Raw genomic sequence first — 12,246 nt, forward strand, 5'->3', positions numbered from 1 at the left:
CTTCAGTGGCACAAATTTTTCTTTAATTTCTAAATGAAATTATTTGAATTACAACCACACTTTAGACTCCCATATTCCTCCCAGATATTTCTGAGAATTCCTCGAGTTTGTGCTTACATGTCTTGGTGGTTATTTGTTAGCTCTTGTGCCAAGTTCCTGGTTTTGGCTGGCTTCTCCCTTATTGTTCTGGCCATCTCTCTCCACCTCCACATATTCCTTTAGCCTTTCTGGTTGACTGCACCTCAAAATGTGAATTTAGAGTTTATTCCACAGAGCAGAGAGAAGAGACACCTTTACTAAGTTAGTAGTTACATTATATTAAAGATTTGGGGAGGGTTGGTGTTAAAAAAATTATAGCAGAGAATAGGAAATTGCTCTCTCTAAACTTATTGATCATACACTGTCTCAGGGAATATTTAAATAACAGCCATGTTTTCTCTAAATTTGGGCTTAATCACCATGTTGCTGGGACCTGCTCTCTCTTTGCAAAGTTTTTTCTCCTTTGAATACAGTTCTTCCTCTGTATTCTCTATCCCTGACCTGACCACTCCACCTTCCCCATTCTTCACAACATTCACCCCCATAAAAAGTGCAGAAAAAAAAAAAAAAAGCAACACAGGGGTGTGCTCGTGTGTGTGGGTTCACACACACACACTTCTTGCCCTGGAGGTTACCTGTTCATAGCTAACATTATTTTATGTTAAAATAATCTCTTTACACCAGCAAAAGCAAATATTATCTTTACTCTGCAAGGCAGTTAATTATGTTTCCCTGTTTTCTCATTCAAACTCTGCCCTCTGTTTTGCCTTTCATAATGAAAAAATTTTTTTTTTATTTTTTAAAGAAAGAAGCCATTTTCTACCTAAAAGGAATTATGCAGTTGCCCAAATATAAAAAGTCTGCAATCATTTTCTTTCTTTTAAAATGGCAATATTTCCTTATAGCCATAAATGAAGTGTATGCTCTTTCTTGTAACTCAGAATACACCAGGAGTGAGGCAGAGAGGCTGATATAGAAAGGTGAGTACAGAATTTTCAGTGATCCAGAGTTTGGAATCCTTCAACACATTTTCAGATTCTCAATATTGGCTTCTCATTAGAATCACTTGGGGGCTTTAAAAATATCCCAATACTCAGGCCTCATGCCCAACTAATCACATCAGAATCTCTGGGGGTGGCACCCAGGCATCAGTAGTTTTAAAGCTCCCCCAGATGATTCCAGTGTGCAGCCAAAGTTGAGAATGATTCATTCAGAGAAAACTGGGATACTTTCAAGCATGGCTAGTTAGTGGACAAATGCCATCTTGTAACAGCACTTGACAAACTGTATCAAAAGTAATTGGGGGTGATGAAGAAGTTAGAGGAGCTTTGCCCGTTCATGTTCTTTAGAAAGAGTAGGAGTTATTTCTTAAGGAATATCTACTCATCAATGTAGTTTATAATATAAATGAGTAAGAATTAAGTAAGCCCATATAGTCAAAAACTGAGTGGTGGAGCTTTGGGTTGGGTGGGGTGTAGGTGGCTGACCTATGTCAACTTCATCAAAGCTTTTGAATATACATCCTATTGTTTTTTCAAATTTTTTGTGGGGCAAGTCAAAACTATCTGATCTCAGATATCAGTTCTGGAAGAGGCCATCTCTATCAACTTGCCACTCCTTTGTTTTGTAATAACATGGAAATAGAATTTAAGCATAGAAATGAGCCTCTGTGATAATAAATTTCAATATTTCCTCTTACCAAATGGACAAAGTAAGTAACTTTGCCCACATCCTTATAGCAAGTTAGAAATAGAGTTGGAATTAGAATCAAACGTGTTGTCTTAAGTATAATGTTCTATAACACATTCAGTTGCTTAAAAAATTTTTTTTTCTCTTTCTGAGTATACTTTTTTTTTCTTTCTAAAACTTGGATGGTCTGTATAAATATCTAGTGAGTTCATACTGAAGCCCTCTAAAATTATCTATTTCAACCCTGGCTTAATAATTTTCCATTATGATAATTATATAGAAATAGAAAAAAAGTAGACTGACAAGATTGATGTATCACAAGCTCTTTGCCTCAACACCTGGTTGAAAAAGTATTAATTAAATCATTGGAAAGCAGAGTTATTCTCAGATTTTACTATGAACACAAAATGAAAAATAATGTTAAAAAGGAAAAAGATGGGTTGAGTTAATTTTTATTGTATTAATTTTCTTGTCAGTCAATGTTTATTTCAGGACTAAAATGATGGCCATAGAAGCTTATGCTCAGTACCTACAAATGGTAGAATCATTGATGTCTATGAGGATAGGCTTGGAACAAAGGGGCAAGATTTTTGTAATGGGTTTTTCTTATGGAAGATGGAGAAGTGAATAACAAAAAAATGTTATTCAACTCTTCGGACTGTTAAAAGAAGTGGGATTGTGAGAGATGCTAGATGGAAGAGTAATTAAGGGAAAGACTGGGATATAGAACAGTGATTAAAGTTTTGTAATCTGACTTTGGCTCAAGAGTATTTGGGTTTGAATAGAAGGTTTGCTCTGCAATTTTGGGCAAATTGTTTATAGTCTTTATATCTCAGTTTTCTCCTTCTCTATAAAGTAGGAGTAAATTAACCCTTATTTTATAAGTTGATGTGATGTTTAAATGAGTTTATACCTAGTAATCTATTTATCTATTTCTATCTATCTATCTATCTATCTATCTATCTATCTATCTATCTATCTAATGTACTTATAACAGGACCTAATAAATACTCAACTAGTATTAGCTATTGTTTTAGGGAAATGAACTTATGATGGGAGAGAATGATGTAGGCTAGTTAATAATATGGAGAAGTAATCTTCTCCATAGGTAATAGAATCTGATATGCACTGTATATCAAATATGAGGTTAAGATGTGACAAAGTGCTTCTGTCGATCATTTTGCTGCAGCCTGTTCAAGGTTGTAGCTTGACATTTGAAGTGGTACTTGGGGGTTTTCTCTGGTCTTCCCTGTCTCTTTCTTTCTCTTTCAAGATCTTCACTTTGGGAGTGAAAAATATATATGTGGAAATAGAGCTTATTGCCTAGATGCTATGTATCCAAAGAGTCATATGGAATTAGATGCCAGGACCACTGGAAGTTTACAGGTGACAACAGGATGACTAGTGAGACTATGCTTCTCAGTTCTGAATCACTCTCAGTTGTAAATCTCCAAGGGAGTGATGCTTTAGAAACTTTCATCAGCAAGCCTCTTTGGGGTTGCCTATATGAATATGACTGAAAGAATAAACCAAGATCATCATACCACTCAAAAAAAAAAAAATTACTGAGGGTTTGTGTACTACTTGCAAATAATTTAGTTGTGATTCTATTAGAACAGTTATCTCAAACTTCTCTTTCTGTAACAATGGGTATGTGGTCCAACATGGATCTTAATCTTATTCCTGACAAACTTGAAAGGCCACAATCTGGAATCTGGGGAAAAAGGAAAAGAACTAAAACATGCTGACTATAATATGTGTAAGAATTGAATCTATGCTGAGAAAAGTACACTGCAAATTATGGAAAAAATATTCCCATAATTGGAGAATAGGAAAATATTTTTCTCATTTTATGACCGCACTGCCACTGAAAAGTAATATTTGTTCTGATAAGTGGTATGTGTGTGTGTATGTGAGCATGTATAAGTGAGTGTAAATAAAGAACAATCAGGTAACTTCATGGTTTAATCTCCAATTTCCTCCTGATTTCGGCTCAAATGTAAAATCAACATAGAGATCTTCCTCGGCACCTCCTATCTAAAGTAGTCCCCCACTGCTCTCTCTTCTGCTTACTCTTATTTACTTTTTCTTCATATCCGTTAGCGCTACCTGGCATATATATGTATTTATTTTTAATATATTTATATTAGCTTTCTGTTATTAATCATTCTTGAAGCCATATCATTTCATAAAATTACATTAAAAATTTTAGTTTATCTATTTTAAAACTGAATAAACTAGCAGTTATTTCTAGGTTTGAAGTAGGTTAATAGATCAAGTATAATATGATTATGTAATAGTTTGAAATGATTTTGTAGCTTGGCACAGTAATTAAAAGTGTTGTGGGCCATAGGCTATGTCTTGAGGGTTTTAGTAATGATTATCTCAGTTGCCTTATTTTCTTATTTATTCTTTCATTTAAAAGATTAACACTATGTACTCACGATGTACTAGAAAATATGCCAGACTCTGCACTAGATCTGAAAACAAGACAACCATGGACTGCTGTCATGTTCCTTACAATCTACTAGGGAAGACAGAGGTTAAACAAGTAATTATTCAAATGGGTTTAATTGCAATCAGTACTCAGAAGAAGTAGAGAGTTTTGGTAAGTGTATGTAGAGAGATAAAATCTGATTTGTGTGATTAGGAAAGGCTTCTTTAAGTAAAAAGGAGAAAGCTGAATCCTAAACCAGCAGTAGAGATAGCTAGGAAAGAAGCAAATTTGTGCCACCTAGTTTCCCAGTTCTCAGGAATCAGTCTTTCCAGGTCTCATGGAAGTAGGGACAAAGGATTAGTAAGGATTAAATTAAAGTGAATGGGTTGTAAACTGTTTACAGTTAGATCCCCATATCCCCTTCCATAAGAGCAGAAGCATAGAAGTTTATGGTGTCTGGAGAAGTGAACACAAAATCTCGATATTAGAAGATACCATTTATAGTTGCAAGGATGATCTGGAGGTGGTAAGAGTCCATACTAAAAAGAAAGTAGTAAAACTAACAAAAACACATTGGATATTGAAACTCTCAGTCCTTTTCTTCAACTTGGGTTCAAGAATTCTGCTAGCCAGGCTGTTAGTAGCTAAACATTGAGCATGAGAAATTACCCTTGGGCAATCTTACAAGACTAAGAGGCAAAGACTAAAAATAGTGACTGGGGTTTTCCCAAAGGTATGGGGCAGTCAGATCTCCCTACTGAACCCACACTGGCGAAGTCCCACCCACACTCAGAAATGCCACTCACTTTTAATCTCCCACTATTAAATATGAGCAGTCAGCTGAGGATTACCAGACATCTGAGAAACACTTCTTTACTTAAAAAACAGAGACCAAAATAAACAAATAAATAAAAACAATTTGAAGAAAAAACTATGCAGGGAAGATAAAACAATAAAAGCTATGAATAATAACTTGAGAGATTAAAAGATATACAAGCAGGAAACAAGAACAGATTAGTATTAAAGGATACTATTAATATGAATATCCAGAATACAAAAAGCCCTGTGATATTAAAAATAAGAACATAGCAGAAACAGAAAGCTAAGGCTATGGAAGATAACTTAGGGTATATACTCCAGATAGTAAAACAAAAGTACAAAGTGGGAATATATTCTAGATAGTAGAGCAAAAACAGAAAAATAACAGATAATGTAGGAAAATTAGAAGATCAGCCCATGAAGGTTAATATTCAAATAATAGCCATTCCAAATAGAAAGAAAAGGAAAAATGGAGGAAGGAAATCATCAGTTGAAGAGTTTAAGAGTCCCCAAAGACAGAGGAACATAAATTTGCACACTGCAAAGGTCTACCAGTGCCCCAGAACCTCCCATATGAAAGGGACAAAATTAAGAAACTCCAAACTTCCAGAGAGAAATAGAAAACAAATACTAAACATTCCAATTCTGAAGGACTACTATTTTCAATCTAGAATACTATAGTCTCCCACTATCAATGAATTGCTAGAATAGAACAAAAAATATACATGAAAGGTGCAAAACCTCACCTCCTAGTCACGATTTCTCTGGAGGCTACTGCTCAATTAAAACAAGGGAATGAAGCAAGGAATAGAAAGCCATGGAATATAGAAAACAGGAAACACTGGAGAAAGGTAAAAGGAATCTCTAGGAGGATTTTGAAAGGAGATGAAAACCAGGCTTGGAAGTCAACTAATGAGACTGAAGCAGGTCACCAGGCTGTGGGAGGTTCTCCAAGAAGAAGAAACTGAAAGAATCTCATACATGGAACAACTTTAGATATAGACAACACCTGGCAATGAGTTTGAGATAAATGGAAAAATAAGCAATTAAAAAAAACTAAATAACTATGAACTCCAGGGAATACAAAATGCTATATGAGAAATTAATGCTCCATTCTGAATCAAGAAATAACAATATATATTTATTTTGTAGAGGTCTAGAGGTAAATGCCCAAAGAATTCGCTAACAGAATTGAAAAAGGTTGGAGATGGGAAATGAGGAGGAAGATACCAGGATACCCTGTGTGTGTGTGTGTGTGTGTGTGTGTGTGTGTGTGTGTGTATGTTGCAACCCTTGTACATAGAACTATTTGACTATTTAATCTGTGTAGCATTCATGTATGCATATAACTTTGATAAAAATATAAATAAAATAACAAAAAAACAGGTATCAATTGAAATAATCCAGGCAAGAGATCCTGGTGGTTTGGTCTAGGGTAGTGATGGCAGAGTTGGAAGAGAATGAATGGATTTGATATGGAGGATGAGGAATATTGAATCATCAATTTTCACCTTTAGGTTTCTTTGTTAGCAACAGTGTGATAAACATCACCAGAAGGAAAAGAATAAGAAGCACACAAGTTCCCTTTCATAATTACTTAGGGGGAGTTGATAAGGATATATTGAGTAATGACTCAATGTAAGGGTCTGGAACTCAAAGAAAAATCTAAGCTTGAGACAAAAACTGGGAGTATTGGGCACTGGTGTGACTCATTAATTATTCCTTTAGCATCTGGGATGGTGCATATGTAGAGCTAATTACCAGAAAATGTAGAAGATAAAGAACAGTCTTTTCATTAGCTGTTCATGAACACAGATGGTCTCCCTCCACCTCTCCCTGTCCCCTCACATTCCACCTGGTCTTTCTAAACCTCTGGCCTCTTATCCAGGGTCCAGTTGTTTATGGTCCTCAAGGTCTTAAAAATGGTGAATCTTGGCCACATCATATTGGTATTATTGGACTATCTTCTCCATAAGAGGTCATTTAGGTCTTTAAGTTTCTTCAGCCAGCTGTGTTAGGGATTCAAAAAAGGCTCTTGTCTCGTTTACTCAGTTTTATGACACTTTCTTCCCATCAAAATGCTTGGGGGATAGGATGATGGGGGGTATCCTTCCATGTTAAAGTGACACTGAAGACTGCAAGTTAACCTGGAGTAAGAAGTTACAGTGAGAACAGAAGAGAGTATAAAAAGGAGTCCTGGGAGACCTTCAAGATGGCGGAAGAGTAAGACGTGGAGATCACCTTCCTGCCCCCAAATACATCAGAAATACATCTACATGTGGAACAACTCCTGCAGAACACCTACTGAATGCTGACAGGAGACCTCAGACAGAAGACCTCAGACTTCCCAAAAGGCAAGAAACTCCCCACGTACCTGGATAGGGCAAAAGAAAAAACAAAAAACAGAGACAAAAGAATAGGGATGGGACCTGCACCTCTGGGAGGAAGCTGTGAAGGAGGAAAAGTTTCCACACACTAGGAAGCCCCTTCACTGGCGGAGACAGGGGTGGTGGGGAGGAAGCTTCAGAGCCACTGAGGAGAGCGCAGCAACAGGGGTACTGAGGGCAAAGTGGAGAGATTCCTGCACAGAGGATCACTGCCAACCAGCACTCACCAGCCTGAGAGGCTTGTCTGCTCACCCACCAGGGCGGATGGGAGCTGGGAGCTGAGACTCTGGCTTCAGAGGTCAGATACCAGGGAGAGGACTGGGGTTGGCTGCAAGAACACAGCCTGAAGGGGGCTAGTGTGCCACAGTTAGCCAGTAGGGAGTCCAGGAAAAAGTCTGGAACTGCCTAAGAGGCAAGAGACCATTGTTTCAGGGTGCACAAGGAGAGGGGATCCAGAGCACCACCTAAATGAGATCCAGAGACGGGCGTGAGCCACGGCTATCAGCACGGACACCAAAGATGGGCATGAAATGCTAAGGCTGCTGCTGCAGCTACCAAGAAGCCTGTGTGCAAGCGCAGGTCACTATCCACACCTCCCCTCCCGAGAGGCTGTGCAGCCCGCCACTGCCACGGTCCCATGATCCAGGGACAAATTCCCCAGGAGAACACACAGCACACCTCAGGCTGTTGCAACGTCACACAGGCCTCTGCCACCACAGGCTCGCCCGGCATTCTGCCTCCCTCCCCTCGACCTGAGTGAGCCACCTCCCCCTAAACAGCTGCTCCTTTAACCCCCTCCTGTCTGAGGGAAGAAGAACAGATGCCCTCAGGTGACCTACACGCAGAAGTGGGGCCAGATCCAAAGCTGAACCCCAGGAGCTGTGCGGGCAAAGAAGAGAAAGGGAAATTTCTCCCAGCAGCCTCAGGAGCAGCACGTTAAATCTCAACAATCAACTTGATATACCCTGCATCTGTGGAATACCTGAAGAGACAAAGAATCATCCCAAAATTGAGGCAGTGGACTTTGGGAGCAACTGTAGACTTGGGCTTTGCTTTCTGCATGTAATTTGTTTCTGGTTTTATGTTTATCTTACTTTAGTATTTAGAGTTTATTATCATTGGTAGATTTGTTTATTGATTTGGTTGCTCTCTTCCTTTTTTATATATATATATAGATATATACTTCCTTTTTCTCTTTTTGTGAGTGTGTATGTGTATGCTTCTTTGTGTGATATTGTCTGTATAGCTTTGCTTTTACCATTTGTCCTAGGGTTTTGTCTCTCCGTTTTTTTTTTTTGTTTTGTTTTGTTTTGTTTTTTCTTTTGTAGTATAGTTTTTAGCTCTTGTTCTCATTGGTGGATTTGTTTATTGGTTTGGTTGCTCTCTTCTTTCTTTCTTTCCTTTTTTTATGACTTTTTAATTTTTTTATTTTTGATAATTATTTTTATTTTAATAAGTTTATTTTATTTTATTATTTTTGTCTCTCTTTCTTTTTTTTTTTTTCTTCCTTTTATTCTGAGCTGTGTGGCTGACGGGGTCTTGTTGCTCCGGCCGGGTGTCAGGCCTGTGTCTCTGAGCTGGGAGAGCCGAGTTCAGGACATTGGTCCACCAGAGACCTCCCAGCTCCATATAATATCAAATGGCAAAAGCTCTCCCAGAGATCTCCATCTCAATGCTAAGACCCAGCTCCACTCAATGACCAGCAAGCTAGAGTGCTGGGCACCCTATGCCAAACAACTAGCAAGACAGGAACAAAACCACACCCATTAGCAGAGAGGCTGCCTAAAATCATAGTAAGGTCACAGACACCCCAAAACACCACTGGACATGGTCCTGCCCACCAGAAAGACAAGATCCAAACTCATCCACAAGAACACAGGCACTAGTCCCCTCCAACAGGAAGCCTACACAACTCACTGATCCATCCTTAGCCACTGGGGGTGGAAACCAAAAACAATGGGACTTACGAACATGCAGCCTGTGAAAAGGAGACTCCAAACACAGTAAGTTAAGCAAAATGAGAAGACACAGAAACACACAACAGATGAAGGAGCAAGGTAAAAACCCACCAGACCAAACAAAAGAAGAGGAAATAGACAGTCTACCTGAAAAAAATTTGGAGTAATAATAGTAAAGATGATCCAAAATCTTGGAAATAGAATGGAGAAAATACAAGAAATGTTTAACAAGGACCTTGAAGAACTAAAGAGCAAACAAACAATGATGAACAAAACAATAAATTAAATTAAACATTCTCTAGAAGGAATCATTAACAGAATAACTGAGGCAGATGAACAGTTAAGTGACCTGGAAGGTAAAATATTGGAAATAACTACCACAGGGCGGAATAAAGAAAGAAGAATGAAAAGAATTGGGGACAGTCTCATATATCCTGGGACAACATTAAACGTACCAACATTTGAATTATAGGGATCCCAGAAGAAGAAGAGAAAAAGAAAGGGACTGAGAAAATATTTGAAGAGATTATAGTTGAAAACTTTCCTAATATGGGAACAGAAACAGGCAATCAAGTCCAGGAAGCACAGAGAGTCCCATACAGGATAAATCCAAGGAGAAACATGCCAGGACACATACTAATCCAACTCTCAAAAATTAAGTACAAAGAAAAAATATTAAAAACAGCAAGGGAAAAGTAACAAATAACATACAAGGGAATCCCCATAAGGTTAACAGGTGATCTTTCAGCAGAAACTATGCGAAGTGGAAGGGAGTGGCAGGGCATATTTAAAGTGATGAAAGGGAAGAACCTCCAACCAAGATTACTCTACCCAGCAAGGATCTCATTCAGATTCAACAGAGACATTAAAAGCTTTACAGACAAGCAAAAGCTAAGAGAATTCAGCACCATTAAACCAGCTTTACAACAAATGCTAAAGGAACTTCTCTAGGCAGGAAACACAAGAGAAGGAAAAGACCTACAATAACAAACACAAATCAATTAGGAAAATGGTAATAGGAACATACATATCGATAACTACCTAAAATGTAAATAGATTAAATGCTCCCACCAAAAGACATAGACTGGCTGAATGGATACAAAAACAAGACCCATATATATGCTGTCTACAAGAGACCCACTTCAGACCTAGGGACACATACAGACTGAAAGTGAGGGGATGGAAAAAGATATTCCATGCAAAAGGAAATCAAAAGAAAGCTGGAGTAGCAATTCTCATATCAGACAAAATAGACTTTAAAATAAAGACTATTACAAGAGACAAAGAAGGACACTACCTAATGATCAAGGGATCAATCCAAGGAGAAGATATAACAATTGTAAATATTTATGCACCCAACATAGGAGGACTTCAATACATAAGGCAAATGCTAAGAGCCATAAAAGGGGACATCGACAGTAACACAATCATAGCAGGGGACTTTAACACCCCACTTTCACCAAAGGACAGATCATCCAAAATGAAAATAAATAAGGAAACACAAGCTTTAAATGATACATTAACCAAGATGGACTTAATTGATATTTATAGGACATTCCACCCAAAAATAACAAAATACACTTTCTTTTCAAGCGCTGATGCAACATTCTCCAGGATAGATCATATCTTGGTTCACATTTCGGGCCTTAGTAAATTTAAGAAAATTGAAATCATATCAGGTATCTTTTCCGACCACAACGCTATGAGACTAGTTATCAATTACAGGAAAAAAATCTGTAAAAAATACAAACACTTTAAGGCTAAACAATCCACTACTAAATAACCAAGAGATCACTGAAGAAATCAAAGAGGAAATCAAAAAATACCTAGAAACAAATGACAATGAAAACACGACGACCCAACACCTATGGGACGCAGCAAAAGCAGTTCTAAGAGGGAAGTTTATAGCAATACAATCCTACCTCAAGAAACAAGAAACATCTCAAATAAACAACCTAACCGTAACCTAAAGCAATTACAGAAAGAAAAACCAAAAAAAACCCCAAAGTTAGCAGAAGGAAAGAAATCATAAAAATCAGATCAGAAATAAATGAAAAAGAAAAGAAGGAAACAATAGCAAAGATCAATAAAACGAAAAGCTGGTTCTTTGAGAAGGTAAAGAAAATTGATAATCCATTAGCCAGGCTCATCAAGTAAAAAAGGGAGAAGACTCAAATCAATAGAATTAGAAATGGAAAAGGAGAAGTAACAACTGACACTGCAGAAATACAAAGGATCATGAGAGATTACTACAAGCAACTATATGCCGATAAAATGGACAAGCTGGAAGAAATGGACACATTCTTAGAAAAGCACAACCTTCCGAGACTGAACCAGGAAGAAATAGAAAATATACACAGACCAATCACAAGCACTGAAATTGAGACTGTGATTAAAAATCTTCCAACAAACAAATGCCCAGGACCAGATGGCTTCACAAGGGAATTCTATCAAACATTTAGAGAAGAGCTAACACCTATCCTTCTCAAACTCTTCTAAAATATAGCAGAGGGAGGAGCACTCCCAAACTCATTCTACGAGACCACCATCACCCTGATACCAAAATCAGACAAAGATGTCACAAAGAAAGGAAACTACAAGCCAATATCACTGACGATCATAGATGCAAAAATCCTCAACAGTATACTAGCAAACAGAATCCAACAGCACATTAAAAGGATCATACAGGATGATCAAGTGGGGTTATCCCAGGAATGCAAGGATTCTTCAATATACGCAAATCAATCAATGTGATAAACCATATCAACAAATTGAAGGAGAAAAACCATATGATCATTTCAATACATGCAGAAAAAGCTTTTGACAAAATTCAACACCTATTTATGATAAAAACCCTCCAGAAAGTAGGCATAAAGGGAACTTACCTCAACATAATAAAGGCCATGTATGACAAACC

Source organism: Eschrichtius robustus, chromosome 6 (assembly GCF_028021215.1).
Source record: "Eschrichtius robustus isolate mEscRob2 chromosome 6, mEscRob2.pri, whole genome shotgun sequence".
In the NCBI taxonomy this organism is placed as follows: domain Eukaryota; kingdom Metazoa; phylum Chordata; class Mammalia; order Artiodactyla; family Eschrichtiidae; genus Eschrichtius; species Eschrichtius robustus.